This window comes from Bufo gargarizans, chromosome 2 (assembly GCF_014858855.1).
Source record: "Bufo gargarizans isolate SCDJY-AF-19 chromosome 2, ASM1485885v1, whole genome shotgun sequence".
NCBI classification, from domain to species: domain Eukaryota; kingdom Metazoa; phylum Chordata; class Amphibia; order Anura; family Bufonidae; genus Bufo; species Bufo gargarizans.
In genome coordinates this window covers 700,386,876-700,405,165 of record NC_058081.1, presented here as the reverse complement: position 1 = coordinate 700,405,165, position 18,290 = coordinate 700,386,876, and positions in this window count along the sequence as shown.

Sequence of the window (18,290 nt, the reverse complement as noted above, 5' to 3'; positions counted from 1 at the left end):
TGTATTCTGTATAGTTTGGGGTGCTGTATACTGTGAGGTGCTGTATACCGTGAGGTGCTGTATACTGTGGGAAGCTGTATATTGTGGAGTGCTATACTGCTCTACTGTATACTGGAGGGTGCTGTATACCGTTGGGTTGGTGTATACTGTGGGGTGCTATACTGCTTTACTGTATACTTTGAGGAGCTGTATATTGTGGAGTGCTATACTGCTTTACTGTATATTGTGGGGTGCTGTATACTGTGAGGTTCTGTATACTGTATAGTTTGGGGTGCTGTATACTGTATATTGTGAGGTGCTGTATATTGTGGAGTGCTATACTGCTCTACGGTATACTGTGGGGTGCTATACTGCTCTACTATATACTGTGGGGTGCTGTACACTATAGGGTGCTAAATTGCATACTGTGGGTTGCTGTATACTATAGGGTGCTATACTGCATACTGTGGGGTGCTGTATACTATAGGGTGCTATACTGCATACTGTGGGGTGCACTATACTATAGGGTGCTGTATACTATAGGGTGCTATACTGCATATTGTGGGTGCTGTATACTATAGGGTGCTATACTGCATACTGTGGGGTGCTGTATACTATAGGGTGCTATACTGCATACTGTGGGGTGCTGGGGTGCACTGTAATGCTAGGGTGAGCCGAGCCCCGGTATCCTTCCTGCAGAGCGGTGCCCACTTCCAGCCTGAGCCCAGCTGCCCAAAACACTGATCCTGAGCCGCTGGAGTCTTCAGAACTGGAAGTATTTTCAGTAATTCACTGTACTCTACCAGGTGTGTGGATTTTTTTTTGGTGTGTGTTGTGGTGGAGGGCGTGAGTGCATGCTAGGGTGTGGGAAGGCGGGATACAGGGGGCCCAAGTACATTTTTGCCCATGGTCCAATCAATATTAAAGACGGCCCTGGACACAACGAAGAATATATGAAAGCAGTCATATTAAAAGGCAATTTCAAATCTCAAAGAACCAGAAGAGCTTGGGAATATAAATGTATGACTGACACACAGGACTGATTTTATCCCAAGGATTTCTAGCATATTACAAGAGCTAAAGAATCTGCTCCAGAGATAGTGGGGGCAAAGATCTCTGAGGTAACATCAATTTAGAGACCATAAAACTCAGGCTACTTATCTGGAAGCTAATTTAGGTCTCATTCTCCAAGCTCTTTTGGTTATTCGTTTGTATTTAAAATGTCCATTTATTACACCATGTCACTGCTCTTTTCTATATATACTAGTATTTCTTGAGATGCCTGATGAAGAGACCAGGTTGTTTCGAATGTTTGCTATGTAACAGCATTTCTTCTATTTTTGGTAGCCATTCTAAGGTATCATAACTGCAAGACTCTTATGTGTTTCTCTTAGGCCTCATCTACATGACCATATCCATTTAGCGCTCCACAAACTGCAGGTCCGCAAAATACGGATACCGGCCGCGTGCATGCTGCCTTTTTTGACTAGGACCGGCCCTTCTTGTTTGCAAAATAGACAAGAATAAAACATGTTCTATAATTTACGCAACAGGCACATGTATGCGGACAGAACACGGATGACATCCATGTGTGTTTGCAGACGCAGACCAAAACTACGGTCATATAAACCAATAAACCAGTTTACTACCAACTAACACGATAGCAGACTTCTATCCTTTGTGTAGCCACAAATACGCAACAACTCTAAGACGTCAAACGTCGATCAGAATCTTTAAGAAATGTTTCCAGCACTTTTCCATATACTGGAGACAGATTATGGAAAGAACAAACAACACCGACTGGCACTGAATCTGCTTGTGTACACGGTGTTTGGTCGAAGTTAAACATCAACAGGAATCTATACTTTGTATGTCTTAATCCCTGTGTCCTTGACCAGAAGTAATACTGAACATACTGTACTCTATATACACCACAACATATATCACATTACCAGGAACGTGGGCAATTCATGAAACTGATTATGCTGTAAAACATTACAGCATACCTGGTCTAGCTTGGGGTTAGTTGGCGAGCCCTGTGCCCTGTTGCTGGCTGTCGGGAGGGGCACCAACAAGCTTAACCAGGGCTTATCGATAATGGGTCTATAGCAGTGAGCTGAAGCTTAGCCCTGAGCAAAAGAAAGTCAAGACTCGCTGTTTTTCCCACCTACAACTATGTTTAGATGAAATGATTCTCTAGTACCCACAAAATGGGATATCTTTAAAAGCATCCTAAAATCTCATTGTGAGAGGTACATGCCGTATGGGAATAAAAGGTTAAGGAACAAAAAGAAACCAATGTGGATAAATAGAACTGTAAAGAAAGCAATAAATGACAAAAAGAAAGCATATAAATCACTAAAACAGGAGGGTAGCACGGAAGCACTGAAAAACTATAAGGAAAAAAATAGAACATGTAAAAAACAAATAAAAGCGGCCAAACTAGAGACTGAGAGATTAATTGCCAAAGAGAGTAAAACTAACCCAAAAATGTTCTTTAATTATATAAATGTTAAAAAGTATAAATCTGAAGGTGTCGGCCCTTTAAAGAGTAATGGGGGGGGGGGGGGGGGGCCCTTGCAGAGAGCGATGAGGAGAAAGCAAAGCTGTTCAATATTTTTTTCTCCAATGTATTCACTGAGGAAAATAAACTGTCAGATGAAATGCTGAATGTAAAAATAATTCCCCATTAAAAGTGCCCTGTCTGACCCAGGAAGAGTACATCAGCGACTTAACCACCTCCGGACCGCCTAACGCAGATTCGCGTTCCGGAGGTGGCAGCGCTGCGCAGAGTCACGCATATACGCGTCATCTCGCGAGATGCGAGATGACGCGCTTTGCCGGCCCGCGATGCTGCCGGCAAAAGTTAAAGGGGGGTCACGTCAGCAACCTGCCAGCCAATGATCGTTGCTGGCAGGTTGCTGATTTTTTTAAAATCCAATGAGAAGCCATATAGCAGATCATATTAGTAAATATGATCTGTTATATGGCTGGCCTGCTCCTCTGCTGGTCCTTTTCGTCGGTTGGATCCAGCAGAGGAGCAGGCTTCACAGTGAGTAGCACCAACACTACACTTTAGCCCCAGATCACCCCCCTGAACCCCAATTAACCCTTTGATCACCCCTTTGATCGCCCCCTGTCAATCACTAGTGAAAGTGAAAAAAGTGATCAGTGCAAACTGTCACTTTTTTTTTTCACTGGTATTGACTGTTAGGTTTTAGGGATAGTTTAGGCCCCTTGGTTAGGTAGTTTAGGGATCAGTTAGCGCCCAGCCCACCGCACCGCAGTCACTTATTCGCTGATTAGCGTATCGCTAATCAGCATTTGTACTTTTATAGTATCTGGAAGTGATCAAAACTGATCACGGTCAGATCTATAATAGTATTAGTGTCATCTTAGCTCACCCTCCACCCAAAAACGCAGTGTTTGCCCGATCAGGCCTGATCGGTCGCGCACACGTGCGTTCACCCACGCCCGACCTGCCGCAGTGACAAAAAAAATTATTTTTTTGGATCACTGCACAATCACTTTACACGCGCTGCGGCGATAAAAAAATCAGCTTTGATATTTTTTATCAACCGCAGCGGCCTCCGGTACTTTGCTAGCCTCCCATTTGTAAGACAGGCTTGCTTTTTTTCTTGGGTAGTCTCAGGGAATACCCCTAAATTTAGTTGCCCAAATGTCAAACAGGGGGTATTCTTCTGAAGAGGCCTACAGGCTTCTGACCCAGTCGGATGAGGAATGGGAACCCTCATCTGATGAATCTAGCGGGTCAGAATGTGAACCTGTAGAAAGCAGTGGCACTCTGACCCAAAGTTTGGACGAGGAGGCTGAGGTCCCTGATACCACCAGGCGTACCCGGCCCCGTGTCGCTAGACCACAGGTTGCGCAGGATCCGCTTCAAGAGCAGCAGAGTGGGGCTGGCGCTGTCGGATTACGCGGTGAGGCATACACCAGCAGCGCAGCCCTCCCTGGACCTAGTACCAGCACTGCCGTAGAACATGGTGAAGTGGAGAGCACCAGAAGGGCAGTTGAAGCTGGTACGGTGGCACGTGCAGTAGTTACCCCGTCGCAGCCACCGCACAGACGGGCCCGTAGAGCCCCTAGAATCCCAGAAGTGCTGGCAAACCCTGATTGGCAGTCCCCAACTTCAGCCGCACCTGTAGTTCCCCCTTTCACCGCCCAGTCTGGAGTTCGAGTTGAGACAGCTCAGATCGGATCGGCACTGGGGTTTTTTGTGCTGTTCTTGACTGCGGAGCTCTTGGACTTAGTCGTGGCAGAAACAAACCGGTATACTACTCAATTTATATCCGCCAACCCGGGAAGCTATTATGCCCAGCCTTTCCGGTGGAAACCAGTCCAAGTTTCCGAAATTAAAATTTTTCTGGGCCTTCTCCTCAACATGGGTCTAACCAAAAAGCATGAATTGCGGTCATATTGGTCCACAAACCCAATTCATCACATGCCCATGTTCTCTGCTGCTATGTCCAGGGCACGATTTGAGACCATCCTGCGTTTCCTGCACTTTAGCGACAACACCACCTCCCGTCCCAGAGGCCACCCAGCTTTTGACCGGCTCCACAAAATTCGGCCCCTCATAGACCACTTCAACCAGAAATTTGCAGATTTGTATACCCCTGTGCAAAACATCTGCGTAGACGAGTCCCTTATACATTTTACCGGGCGCCTTGGCTTCAAACAATACATCCCAAGCAAGCGCGCCCGGTATGGGGTCAAATTGTATAAGCTCTGTGAAAGGGCCACAGGCTATACCCACAAATTTCGTGTCTATGAGGGAAAAGATCAGACCCTGGAGCCGGTCGGTTGCCCTGACTACCTGGGGAGCAGTGGGAAGACAGTCTGGGACTTGGTGTTACCCTTATTCTGCAAGGGGTACCATCTTTATGTGGACAATTTCTACACAAGTGTGGCCCTCTTTAGGCATTTGTTTCTAGAACAGATTGGCGCCTGTGGCACCGCGCGAACTAGTCGCGCGGGCTTCCCCCAACGGCTCGTTACCACCCGTCTTGCAAGGGGGGAGAGGGCTGCCTTGTGTAACGAAGAACTGCTCGCGGTGAAATGGAGAGACAAGCGTGACGTTTACATGCTCTCCTCCATTCACGCAGACACGACAATACAAATTGAGCGAGCAACCCGTGTCATTGAAAAGCCCCTCTGTGTCCACGACTATAATGCGCTAATGGGAGGGGTGGACTTCAATGACCAGATGTTGTCTCCGTATTTAGTTTCCCGCAGAACCAGACGCTGGTATAAGAAGGTGTCTGTATATTTGATTCAATTGGCTCTGTATAATAGTTTTGTTCTCTACAGTAAGGCTGGGAGAACAGGATCCTTCCTCAAATTTCAGGAAGAGATCATCGAGAACCTCCTGTATCCAGGAGGTTCCGTGGCCCCATCCACCAGTGTAGTTAGCCGTCTACACGAGCGACATTTCCCCAATGTCGTTCCTGGTACCTCAACCCAACCGTCACCCCGAAAAAGATGTCGTGTCTGTAGAAAGAGTGGAATAAGGCGTGACACCCGCTATTTCTGTCCTGACCACCCTGCCCTATGCTTTGGAGAGTGTTTCCGGAAGTACCACACACAGGTACACTATTAGCATAGGGATCACATCTCACCAGGACAGGCACACAGGGCTATTAGGGCCCATTCACATACAGCTGCTGCAAACCTCTCCTTTCACCTGGGATAAAGTGCATAATGTACTTCGCCACATCTTTGGGCGATTTGCGCTTTGCACATTGTCCCATGGGGAAGGAGAGGTTTGTCCTATAAAGGTAAAAAACTAAAAACTAAAAAAAAATCACCAGTACGCAAAAAGGTTAATGTTCAGTTCAAAAAGTTAAAGTTTATATGTTCTGTTCAAAAGTTAATAAAATTGTTGCGTTGAGGCCTGCTTTTTTCTTTCTTTCTTTTTTTACCTTCCAGGTGGACCAACCGATCGACTAGCTGCAGCACTGATGTGCATTCTGACAGAAGCATTGCGCTCCTGTCAGATTACACACAAGTCGGTGTATGCGGCGCTGCAAGACGAGATTTCTTCTCTGCAGTAAAAGATACGTTTGCCAAGGCATATGAGCTGAGGAGGTGGCGGTGTTCCTATGCTTTGGCAAACACTTTGTATATAAAAATCGATTGATGTGAATGGAGAAATCTGGTTTGCCAGGGCATACGAGCTAAGTGGGTATGGATGTTGGGCGGAGCTCCTATGTCCTGGCAGACGCCTTTCCCCTCCTTTTTTTTTTTTGGCAGAGATTTTTTCATCCACATTGATCGATGCGAATGAAGAAATCTGTGCCGTTCATTTTTTTTCTTTCAGCCCAGAGGCTGAACGGAAAAAAAAATCTCATTACCTGTATGCTCAATATAAGGAGAATAGCAGAAACTCCTAATGCTGGCCATACATGTAATGATTGTGGAGACCCTCAAATGCCAGGGCAGTACAAACACCCCACAAATGACCCCATTTTGGAAAGAAGACACCCCAAGATATTCGCTGAGGGGCATATTGAGTCCATGAAAGATTGAAATTTTTGTCCCAAGTTAGAGGAAAGTGAGACTTTGTGAAAAAAAATAAAAATTTCCGCTAACTTATGCCAAAAAAAAATAATTCTATGAACTCGCCAGGCCCCTCATTGAATACCTTGGGGTGTCTTCTTTCCAAAATGGGGTCACATGTGGGGTATTTATACTGCCCTGGCTTTTTAGGGGCCCTAAAGCGTGAGAAGAAGTCTGGGATCCAAATGTCTAAAAATGCCCTCCTAAAAGGAATTTGGGCCGCTTTGCGCATCTAGGCTGCAAAAAAGTGTCACACAACTGGTATCGCCGTACTCAGGAGAAGTTGGGGAATGTGTTTTGGGGTGTCATTTTACATATACCCATGCTGGGTGAGAGAAATATCTTGGCAAAAGACAACTTTTCCCATTTTTTTATACAAAGTTGGCATTTGACCAAGATATTTATCTCACCCAGCATGGGTATATGTAAAATGACACCCCAAAACACATTCCCAAACTTCTCCTGAGTACGGCGATACCAGATGTGTGACACTTTTTTGCAGCCAAGGTGGGCAAAGGGGCACATATTCCAAAGTGCACCTTTCGGATTTCGCAGGCCATTTTTTACACATTTTTATTGCAAGGTACTTCTCACACATTTGGGCCCCTAAATTGCCAGGGCAGTATAACTACGCCACAAGTGACCCCATTTTGGAAAGAAGACACCCCAAGGTATTCCGTGAGGGGCATGGCGAGTTCCTAGAATTTTTTATTTTTTGTCGCAAGTTAGTGGAATATGAGACTTTGTAAGGAAAAAAAACCCATCATTTTCCGCTAACTTGTGACAAAAAATAAAAAATTCTAGGAACTCGCCATGCCCCTCACGGAATACCTTGGGGTGTCTTCTTTCCAAAATGGGGTCACTTGTGGCGTAGTTATACTGCCCTAGCAATTTAGGGGCCCAGATGCGTGAGAAGAAGTTTGAAATCAAAATCTGTAAAAAATGACCGGTGAAATCCGAAAGGTGCACTTTGGAATGTGGGTCCCTTTGCCCACCTAGGCTGCAAAAAAGTGTCACACATCTGGTATCGCCGTACTCAGGAGAAGTTGGGGAATGTGTTTTGGGGTGTCATTTTACATATACCCATGCTGGGTGAGAGAAATATCTTGGCAAAAGACAACTTTTCCCATTTTTTTATACAAAGTTGGCATTTGACCAAGATATTTATCTCACCCAGCATGGGTATATGTAAAATGACACCCCAAAACACATTCCCCAACTTCTCCTGAGTACGGCGATACCAGATGTGTCACACTTTATTGCAGCCTAGGTGGGCAAAGGGGCACACATTCCAAAGAGCACCTTTCGGATTTCGCAGGCCATTTTATACACATTTTGATTGCAAACTACTTTTCACACATATGGGCCCCTAAATTGCCAGGGCAGTATAACTACGCCACAAGTGACCCCATTTTGGAAAGAAGACACCCCAAGGTATTTTGTGATGGGCATAGTGAGTTCATGGAAGTTTTTATTTTTTGTCACAAGTTAGTGGAATATGAGACTTTGTAAGAAAAAAAAAAAAAAACATCATTTTCCGCTAACTTGTGACAAAAAATAAAAAGTTCTATGAACTCACTATGCCCATCAGCGAATACCTTAGGGTGTCTTCTTTCCGAAATGGGGTCATTTGTGGGGGTTTTCTACTGTTTGGGCATTGTAGAACCTCAGGAAACATGACAGGTGCTCAGAAAGTCAGAGCTGCTTCAAAAAGCGGAAATTCACATTTTTGTACCATAGTTTGTAAACGCTATAACTTTTACCCAAACCATAATTTTTTTTTTGCCCAAACATTTTTTTTTTATCAAAGACATGTAGAACAATAAATTTCGCGAAAAATTTATATATGGATGTCGTTTTTCTTTGCAAAATTTTACAGCTGAAAGTGAAAAATGTCATTTTTTGGCAAAAAAATCGTTAAATTTCGATTAATAACAAAAAAAGTTAAAATGTCAGCAGCAATGAAATACCACCAAATGAAAGCTCTATTAGTGAGAAGAAAAGGAGGTAAAATTCATTTGGGTGGTAAGTTGCATGACCGAGCAATAAACGGTGAAAGTAGTGTAGTGCAGAAGTGTAAAAAGTGGCCTGGTCATTAAGGGGGTTTCAGCTAGCGGGGTTGAAGTGGTTAAAAAGATTTAGGTCTCTTTCACACTACCGTTTTTTTTTTTCCGTTTTGCAGGCCGTTTTTTACGGTCCGTATACGGAATTGTTCATTTCAATGGTTCAGCAAAAAAAACTGAATGTACTCCATATGCATTCCGTTTCTGTATTTCCGTTTTTTTCCATTCTGTTGAAACATAGAACATGTCCTAATATTGCCCGCAAATCACGTTCCGTGGCTCCATTCAAGTCAATGGGTCCGCAAAAAAACGGAACACATCCGTATGTCTTTCGTATCTGTTCCGTTTTTGCGGAACCATCCATTGAAAATGTTATGCCCAGCCCAAAACGGACCGCAAAACACTGAAATAGCCATACGGTAGTGTGAAAGAAGCCTAAAATAGACAAATCTCCAGGACCGGATGGCATATACCATAAGTAATGTCATAGCCAGACCCTTATTTCTGATATTTGCGGACTCTATACTGACAGGGAATGTCCCACAGGATTGGCGCATGGCAAATGTGGTGCCAATATTCATAAAGGGTCCAAAAACAGAGCCTGGAAACTATAGGCCGGTAAGTTTAACATCTGTTGTGGGTAAACTGTTTTAAGGTTTTCTGAGAGATGCTATGTTAGAGCATTTCAATGGAAATAAGCAAATAACACCATATTAGCATGGCTTCATGAGGGTTCGGTCATGCCAAACAAATTTAATCAGTTTCTATGAGGAGGTAAGTTCTAGACTTGACAGCGGCGAATCAATGGATGTCGTATATCTGGACTTCTCCAAAGCATTTGACACTGTACCACATAAAAGGTTAGTATATAAAATGAGAATGCTCGGACTGGGAGAAAATGTCTGTATGTGGGTAAGTAAGGCTACTTTCACACTAGCGTTCGATCGGATCCGTCTGCATTATTTTGGCATATAAAAGCTAAGTGTGAAAATAGCCTCGGACGGATCCGTCCAGACTTTCAATGTAAAGTCAATGGGGGACGGATCCGCTTGAAGATTGAGCCATATTGTGGCATCTTCAAACGGATCCGTCCCCATTGACTTACATTGTAAGTCTGGACGGATCCGCACGCCTCCGCACGGCCAGGCGGACACCCGAACGCTGATGCAGTCTGAGCGGATCCGCATCCATTCAGACTGCATCAGGGCTGGACGGAAGCGTTCGGGTCCGCTCGTGAGCCCCTTCAAACGGAGCTCACGAGCGGACAGCCGAACGCTAGTGTGAAAGTAGCCTAACTGGCTCAGTGATAGAAAACAGAGGGTGGTTATTACCGGTACATACTCAGATTGGGTCACTGTCACTAGTGGGGTACCTCAGGGGTCAGTATTGGGCCCTATTATGTTCAATATATTTATTAATGATCTTGTAAAGTATCAATTTTCGCAGATGACATTAAACTGTGTAAAGTAATAAACACTGAAGAGGACAGTATACTGCTACAGAGGGATCTGGATAGACTGGAGGCTTGGGCAGATAAGTGGCAGATGAGGTTTAACACTGACAAATGTAAAGTTATGCACAAGGGAAGGAATAATGCAAGTCACCTGTACATACTAAATGGTAAAACACTCGGTAACACTGACATGGAAAAGGATCTAGGAATTTTAATAAACAGCAAACTAAGCTGCAAAAACTAGTGTCAGGCAGCTGCTGCCAAGGCCAATAAGATAATGGGTTGCATCAAAAGGGGCATAGATGCCCGTGATAAGAACATAGTCCTACCCCTTTACAAATTGCTAGTTAGACCACACATGGAGTACTGTGTACAGTTCTGGGCTCCTGTAAACAGACATAGCAGAGCTGGAGAGGGTGCAGAGGAGGGCAACTAAAGTAATAACTAGAATGGGGCAACTACAGTACCCTGAAAGATTATCAAAATTAGGTTTATTCACTTTAGAAAAACGACGACTGAGGGGAGATCTAATTGCTATGTATAAATATATCAGGGGTCAGTACAGAGATCTCTCCCATCATCTATTTATCCCCAGGTCTGTGACGAGGGGACATCCTCTGCGTCTGGAAGAAAGAAGGTTTGTACACAAACATAGAAGAGGATTCTTTACGGTAAGAGCAGTGAGACTATGGACCTCTCTGCCTGAGGAGGTGGTGATGGTGAGTACAATAAAGGAATTCAAGAGGGGCCTGGATGTATTTCTGGAGTGTAATAATATTACAGGCGATAGCTACTAGAGAGGGGTCGTTGATCCAGGGAGTTATTCTGATTGCCTGATTGGAGTCAGGAAGGAATTTTTTATTCCCCTAAAGTGGGGAAAATTGGCTTCTACCTCACAGTTTTTTTTTTGCCTTCCTCTGGCTAAACTTGCAGGATGACAGGCCGAACTGGATGGACCAATGCCTTTTTTCGGCCTTATGTACTATGTTACTAGTACTATGCATCCCGATCAGTGCAAACTGGTGAGGTCAGTAGTAATGAGAAGTAACTGGGGAACGAGGCTGAAAAATTCTATCCAGAAAAATAGGAGTCTACTATCATACACAAGGACTTAAGAAGAAATATATCCCAGAAGATGCACTGTACCAAGAAATGTCCCTTGTGTATTTGCACCCTTCCCAGTGGCTAGAATAGAGTCCTTTTTAAATAATATCACAGACGTGCACCCCACTATTAGTAAACCACCTGCATTAGAGCAGCCCCTTGTCCACTTTCACAAGAGTCACACCAACCTTCCCACAATAGTCACAGTGGGCCAACACCCCAGTCGTGACCACAGCAGGGTCACCCCCTCTAAAAGCAGCCACAGCAGGACTCCCCCCAAGCCTGCTACATCTGCTAGTAGTCTCATGATGGTCTACCTCTAGACCTGACCTCTGTAAAGTTGTGGAAGGTCTTAGCATGACCTGGAACAACAGATAATGGTGGAATGACTAGGGAAAAGACTCTTTGCAAGAACTGAACCAACTTTTAATGGAAACGTCAGACCCCGAACTTGCTTTTCTAGGTAAACAGTATATTAATGTTAGAGTGTCTCTAGAGGTGGTGGTGGTTGCTGCTCCGATACCCACCCTCATTCCTGTGATCAATGCCTTGTCTCTAGCTCCCGGCTGAATCATCCAGCTAGGAATTCTCTGTTTGCACAGTATATTCTTTTCCCGCTGGACCTAGCTCTTCTATGGAAGTGGGCCCATCTTTTGGTCTGTCATTAGCTTCTGCAGACACTTTAAACTATAACCTCCAAAGTGCCGACTGGATAATTTGCTGGATCTCTAGAACACACACACACAAAGTCTACTAGACTCCTGACCCCACCAGCCTGACTATGGCAGGAAAATAGGACCCAATATATCATGCCCAATGGTCCACCCAAGTGGGGAACACACCCCCTTTGGTATGACCACTCATACACATTCACCATCATGGCATCTTTGTAGAACCCCTCCTAAGCGTCATGTTGGATAAATGTTCTAGGTATCGACCTAATGAACTGACACCACATCGATCACAGTCTTGTGTCACAACCAATTGTCATGGTGCAAGGCAAGCGGGTCACCGATGTGGCTTGTGATTGGGTGCAGCGGTCACATGTCCCCTGTTGGCGGATGCTATTTTAAACACTGCAGGGAGAGGAACATACGGCCTGGGAAAGACAGCCACTGAACTCACCAGCAGAGACAAGGTAAATATGATCATCACCGTGGGCCGGCCACTCCCGGAGGTCTATATTAGTCTTGTATAACCCCTTTAATGTCTCTACAGATATCTGAAAATCATGCAGCAAAAGGAAAGGAAAGGAAAGCCAACTTCACCTATGGCAAAGACAGATCAAACACCAAATTCAGCAAACAAACAATAAACAGAATCTACAGAGAAGCGACCAACAACAGACTTCAAAGCTCACCGCAATGAAAGACAGGAGGACAATGGGTTCCAGGGTACACTAACAGGACAGAAATAGGCTAGAACATGATCACAGGAACTGGAAACAAATGCACAGAGCACACGTTATACCCAGCAACCAGAGGGGAAAAGTCATGAGCATTTAAAGTAAGGCTAACAAATAAAAAAACAGGATTAGGCCTCATTCACACGACTGTGGACCTGCAAAATATTTATACTGTTCATGTGCTATCCGCATCTCTTTCCAGACCCACTGACTTCAATGGGTCCGTGGACCGCATTTTGCCGACCAGAATAGGACATATTCTATAACTTGCAAAACGGACATACAGACTACATACTACTATTTCCCCCCCAAATTTTTTTTTAACTGTGCTTGCTTTTGGAGGGGCAGGATTAAAACTGCTTAAAGTCTCCAATTGATTCCATTCCCACAGTTATCCCAAATCCTAAAGGGACATTGCTCAAAGTTCATGTCCCGTGTCTTACTAAGTCCAGAAGATATAAATGAATAAACAGATGTTTGCCTTGGAAGGAACTGAAACGTTTCACAAGTCTGATCCCCCAACTACCACTTTATAAGCAAATATTGGAGTGCGAGCCCCTCCATGATCTTCAGACAGCACAGAAATAAGGACAATAATTCTGAAGTAATCCTTTAACCTGTAACAAGAGATTCAAGGTCACCTCACCTGTGTGAAAAGCACAAGTGTGAATGTCTGCCAGGTTCCCACACACAGATATGACATTAACCCGTGGAACTGCAGACTACTCATGGATCTTAGTTTTTGTGTTTTGTCGCTGTAAGGCCTCATGTACACCACCATGCCGTTTTTTGCGGTCCGCAAACCGCAAAAAAACGGAAGGCATCTGTATTGCCTTCCGCAATTTGCGGAACGGAACGGGCGCCGGCAATATAAATGCCCATTCTTGTCTGCAAAGCGCGGACAAGAATACGCGGAACGGAGCCACGGGTGCGGACAGCACACGGAGTGCTGCCCGCATCTTTTGCGGCCGCATTGAAATGAATGGGTCCGCCTCCGAGCCGCCTCGGATGCGGACCCAAACAAAGGTCGTGTGCATGAGGCCTAATGCTCTTAAAGGGGTCGTCTCACTTCAGCAAATGGCATTTATCATATGGACAAAGTTAATACAAGGTACTTACTAATGTATTCTGATTGTACATATTGCCTCCTTCGCTGACTTGATTCATTTTTCCATCAGATTATACACTGCTCGTTTCCATGGTTTCGGCCACCCTGCAATCCAGCAGCGGTGGACGTGCTTGCACTCTATAATGCATTTAGTGCTTTTTTCTATAGTGTGCAAGCACGTTCAACGCTCCTGAATTGCAGGGTGGTCGTAACCCCTGGAAACAAGCAGTGTATATAAAAATCAATGAAGCCAGCAAAGGAGGCAATATGGACAATCACAATACATTAGTAAGTGTCTTGTAGTAACTTTCTCTACATGATAATTGCCAGTTGCTAAAGTGAGACGACCCAGCTCTACTGCTTTTACAAACATTGGGACAAAATAAAAAAAAATAAAAAAAATGCATGTGTGACTACATCCCAGTGCTTCAGACCATAATGAGAGTGTTACTTACCTCTAGACTTACAGATAAATACTGCCAGCAAAGCTAATATCATTACACAGATACTCTCCGTCCCCACAGAGTTACTTACACCACTGATGGCCAGACCTGAAAACTGCTTAACCCCTAATGGCCTGGCTATTTTGGGCTTAAAGGGGTTCTCCTAGACTAACATTTTGATGACCTATCCATGATGGAAAGGTCATCAATATGAGATAGGTGGGTGTCTGACATCTGGAACCCCACCAATGAGCCGTTAGCGGCAGCCGCAAGTTACCAAAGTAAACAGTATATGGAGCCACCGGTGCTGCAGCTGATGCCACATTCCAGTGAATGGGAGCTGAGCCGCAGTACCAGAGAATGGCCGCCGCACTGGGTTTCTGACTCCAAACACTGTTTACTCCTGGAACCTCCGGTTGCTGCTTGGTGTCAGAAGCCCCACTGATCTCAAATGAATGCCCTATTCTATGGACAGGCCAGCAATACGCTAGTCGAGGAAACCTTGTAAATTTTTTTCATCCTTGCATTCCAAGTGCCAAAACTTTTATATTTTTCTGTGCCTGCTTTTGTTGTATTTTTTAGTTATTGATTAGCTTTTAACAATTATATTTTTTATTTTTGTTAGGGCGCATGCAAATATAACAGTATTTTGCTTTTGGGGTTTACCATGCAGTATAAATGATGTCAGCTTCATTTGGTGGGTCAGTAGAATTATGGTGATATCAAATTCAAACAGTTATTTCATGTTTCACAATAAAAAAAAAATTATAATAATCATTTGTTTTTGTGTGGCCGAATTCTGAAAGCCATAACTTTCTTTTTCCGTCAACAGGAGTGAGGTTTTTTGGACCGAGATAATTTGCGACTTTTATTTGTACTATTTTGGGGTACATATACGACTTTTTTGATCACTTTTTATTCCATTTTTGAGAGCTAGGCGACAAAAAAAAAATAGTATTGTTTTTAACTTATTTTTATAGTTTGGGTTGTTACAGTCATGTGATACCAGTTATGTGTAGCCTTTTTTTCTTCCCTTTTTATAATATTTCAATTGGGGAAATATGTTTTAATTTTCATTTTATTTTTATATTTTACTTTTTATTTTAGTCCTACTTGAGTACTGGAACTCCTATCTGCCTGATCGCTGGTATAATACACTGTATTACTGTACTGCAGTGCATTAGGCCTGTTAGTGTAAGATTGACAGGCAACAGAGTCTAGCAAACCTTTCACGTACAGCATGTCTGTGGTGGCATCCTCCGGAACAACCGACAGATGACTGGTGAAAGGGATTTGTTGGAGACATCAGATCTTATGTTTATGGCTACAGGGAGCACTTTAGATCAGGCACTCACTATGGGGGAGGTGAGGCATCATAATATGAAACTTTATTCCAGGTATAGTTTCTCCAGCATTTGCACAAGGCTAGTTTTGGAACCAACTTTGCACTGAGAACTTGAGGCCCTGTTACACCAAGCAACAATCGTAGGGACATTCGTTATATCATATAATATCTCAGCCTGAAGAGCACGTTAAAATAAAAACAAAAAATAGCTTTATTTGTTAACCTTCACTTAAAACCGGGCGATAATACCCACAAATTGTGCCAACAACTGGCTAAGGGCGCAAAAAATAATGTACCCGGCAATGGGATGGCCGTACACGTCCGCTCCAAATGCGGGTCTATATATGAAATACCCCGCCCCCTGGGTGTGAATCTGTGGCCGGTGACCCATAGAGCCTCATCTGTGTGCACTTGGCCGCCAAAATCTGTAGGCGGCTATAGGTACAGCACCCTTGAGATTTGTCAGGCCTCTATGCAGTGGCTATACATTGGCTGACACATTGTAACAGAGTATTTGGTGGGAATTATAGACACGTCCCTCATTATTTTCTGCGCCCCTAGCCAGTTGTTGGCACAATTTGTGGGTATTATTGCCCCGGTTTTAAGTGAAGGTTCACAAATAAAGCTATTTTTTGTTTTTATTTGAATGTTTTTTTCAGGCTGAGATTATAGTACATTACTTCAATGTCTACTGATTACACTGATTCATATTGAATAAAACATTCTTTATATCATTCAGAATCAAGCGATAATCTCTACGTCTAATACTGTTAAACAATCATAGCATCATTCAATTTCTATCACTAACGACTCACAGTTTGATCATCTATCGGCATTGCTATGAAATCTTGAGGTGTAACACCCTTAAGTTGGCCGCACACATTAGATAAAAGTTGTCCGACCATCTAATGTGTATGGGGTCCTCAAGAATCTCCCCAGTGGAAGATTCCGGGGGAAGATCAGGATCAGCCTTCACCAGGGATGTCTGGCTGTGACTTTCTTCTTCTCTAACTATTCAGGACACATTCATGTTCAACCAGACCAAGTGTGCATGTGTATGGAGTAGAGATGAACTAAGTGAAATTCGATCCGAATTTCAGGATAAATTTCCTCGTGCTTCGTGTCAGTGAATCGATTTAACCTAAAATAGTATAAAAACACAAAAAAATCCTCCATTTTCTCGCGACGGGCTGCCAGCCTCCACCTTGCTTGAAGATCTCGGCCGAAAAACCTGTGCGGAGAGAGATTACATCATCACGCCGGCCAGCGTGATGACGTCATACGTAACCACGCCAGCCGACGTGATAACGTAATCTCGTTCCGCACAGGATTTCGGCCGAGATCTTCAAGCAAGATGGCGGCGGCCTGCCCATGGTGAGCAAATAGAGGCGGTAGGTTTGATAAAAAAATAAATAAAAACGTATTGTTAATTTTACACTCAGATGCCGCAGTAATGTATGAACGCGGCATCTGAGGGGTACAATGACGGGGGCGGCGCTATCGCAGCTCCCTGTCATTGCACCCGCTACTTACAAAAAAATGTGCTTCGGAATGAAGTAATTTGTCACAAAGCAAATTTTTTTGTGAAATTCAGCGAATCAGCCGAATTGAACTTTTAAGAAATTCGCTCATCTCTAGTATGGAGGAGTCAGGAGAGAGGGAGTTCTTGGTTACTGAATGTTCGGTCGACAGCTATCTGTATATGCCCAGCCTCAAGGCCATTTTACACAGGCTGAAACACAGGTAATTATAAGGAATGACCAATCGTTCTAGGTCATTGGCTGCTATGTATGTGAACAAACAATTGCTACCGCAATCATTCATTCCCCTACAGATTGACTGTTTGCCTGTAGCATATGCCTATTTATACACGGCAACGTGCGGTCAACAAATCATCATTTTTTGCATTTTGCAATCACCTGACAAGTTTAGATTCAAGTTTTTTTTTTCACCACAGTAAGTGACTACTTAGTGATCGGTGGGCATTAAACTGCTGAAACGGCCACTGATCCTCAAAGGGCATCTGTCAGCAGATTCTTACCTATGAAACTGGCTGATCTGTTGCTGAAGGCATCTGTGTTGGTTCCATGTTCATATGTGCCCGCATTGCTGAGAAAAACGATGCGTTAATATGTGCAAATGAACCTCTAGGAGCAATGGGGGCGTTACCTTTACAACTAGAATCTCCGCTCTCTCTGCAACTGCCACGCCCTCTGCGCTTTAAAACTGCCAGGCAGTGAAAACGTCATCACACCTGGTCCTGTCAATCAAAGTGCAGAGGGCGCGGCAGTTGCAGAGAGAGCAGAGCCTCTAGGTGTAACAGCAACGCCCCCGTTGCTCCTAAAGGCTCATTTGCATATATTAAAACATAATTTTTCTCAGCAATCTGGGCACATATGAACATGGGACCAACACAGAAGCCTTCAGCTGCACATGTAACAGGTCAGACAGTTTCATCATAACAAACCTGCTGACAGATTACCTTTAAAGAGGACCTTTCACTTGTATAAACTATGTGAACTGAGTATGCTGCCATATAGAGCGGCGCCCGGGGATCTCACTGCACTTACTATTATCCCCGGGCGCCGCTCCGTTCTCCCGTTATCCGGTATCTTCGTTCTGTAAGTTATAGTAGGCGGTGTCTGCCCTTGTCCTGTGGGCGTCTCCTTCTCCTAGGCTGCAGCGCTGGCCAATCGCAGCGTACAGCTCACAGCCTGGGAGGTTTTTTTCTCCCAGGCTGTGAGCTGTGCGCTGCGATTGGCCAGCACTGCAGCCTAGGAGAAGGAGACGCCCACAGGACAAGGGAAGACC